Source organism: Condylura cristata, unplaced genomic scaffold, assembly GCF_000260355.1.
Source record: "Condylura cristata isolate star-nosed mole 26May11 unplaced genomic scaffold, ConCri1.0 scaffold00001, whole genome shotgun sequence".
Classification (NCBI taxonomy): domain Eukaryota; kingdom Metazoa; phylum Chordata; class Mammalia; order Eulipotyphla; family Talpidae; genus Condylura; species Condylura cristata.
The window spans coordinates 67,800,176-67,802,167 of NW_004567102.1; positions in this window are offsets into that span (position 1 = coordinate 67,800,176).

The window sequence follows — 1,992 nt, forward strand, 5'->3', positions numbered from 1 at the left end:
GGAAGTTCTCTTGGCAGCTCTTTTTCTTAATAAATGAACCTGCCCCTTTCAAAGACAACTTTTTCCCCTTTAAGAACTGCCCTTCTGCACCAGGCAGATCTCTTTTCCTCAGTAAACATTTCCTTTTTGAATGTACCCATTGGCTTTGTCTATGCAAATGTCTTCTTCTTTTTTTTTTTTAGAGAGAGGTCTTTACTTCTTTAAAGGTTTATTTATTTATTTATTTATTTATTTATTTATTTATTTATTTATTTATTTATTTATTTATTTATGCATACAAGAATTGGGGTGTAGACCAGAGGTATAGGGTTGAGAGGACTAACCAGAGACAGAGGGGGCAGGGCAGATTTACTGAAATACACTGCTGAGAGGAGCAATGGGCAAGACAGGAGAGGTCTGCTGTTTCACATGTCTGTTTGCTATCTGGCTGGGGATCCAACTCAGGCATAGAGGAGATGCAGCTGAGCCTTAATCAGTAGGTCACCAGGGAGGCTCAAGCATCTTTTTTCTTAGTAAACTCTAATAAGCTCACTAGATGCTACCAAGTGGGAAACTGGGAAATGTTTCTCAGAAGGGGCGCAAGGATCACTGAACCCCAACACTAACCTTTTCAAAATCCATAAACTTTAAGATGAACTTGGGATTCTCTTTATTTATTAATATGTGTATTATGTGTATTATGGAGATAATATTCATAATATTATAATAATAATAATAATAATAATAATAATAATAATAATAATAATAAAAGTAGGGGTAGCAGAGTTGGAGGGATGAAATAATGCACCAGAATGAAAAAAGACTATCAAACACAGGCAAGACTTGTAGTCTCACATTTAGGTTTCTCAGTTCCTGCTTCTAAAGAGCACCAGCCTGAAGGAAGCTCAAGATGTTTTACCTCAGGGCATCTTTTAAAATACAAAAGGGAGCCTCCTTGGTACTGCAGGAGTTAAAATGAGCACTAACAAGGTATTGCCCGCCACTAAAGTATGAGCTGGATCCCAGCCGGGGAGGTGACTCACATGGTAGAGCAGACCTCTCCAGTCTTCCTGCTGCTCCCCTCAGCAGTGTATTTCTGCTCCCCACTTTGTCTCTGGTGAATCCTCTCACCTCCCACACCTCTGGCCAACACCCCAGTTCTGTATGCATAAATAAATAAAATAAATCTTTAAAAGTAAGTAAAATAAAATACAAAAGAAAGGAGTTGATTTCTTCACCAAGGGTGATAGTCCTTTTCCCATTCAAATTTGCATTCAACAAATCTTGCTTCTACCCCTGTATTCCCTCCTAACTGGAAGCCCTTGAAAATTGGTTCCCTTGGACACTTCATTAATTATGCTCTCTTCTCTCCAAACTGAAAATGGTAAATTTGTGTCAGCTGACTCCATACTAGTTTCCCAACCCAATGTCCTTGGTTCAAGGATAAAAACTTTAACATGAAACTCAGTTCCTAACTGCACAACCACATTCTGTTTTACAGTTTTTAACTTCCAAGGTCAGACTGGTAAATCACCTGTATGTATATTGTAGCCTATTGTGCAAAAACATTTAAAATATTATTCTGCATTAGAAAGTCAATAGATTAAGTGGACTAAAAAAGACCATTAAAGGTCTTACATACTAGAGTACCTTTTGTCTGGATGTGGCAGATTGCAGAACCTATTTATAGAGTGACAAGTTTGGGGGTCTTGGGGTACCCCTTTCCCTGTCCTGTAACAATTTGTTGTTCTACTTCACCCTGTTCCCCTAATTATGAACCTATCACATACCTGTTTCACCTTTTGTGTTTCATGTTAGCTTTTTAAATTATTATTAAGTGGTAAAATGTTTTGAACACAACTATAGAATAAATGAGTGATGATCATTGCTTGCTCTGGACAAAGCCTGCATTGTTAAACTTTAGAAAAATGCAATTGTAGGAAAGTAACATGAAGGTAGAATTAAGTTTACCTGAGAGTCTGTAGATTAAAATCATTTTATAGTGAGTTTTCT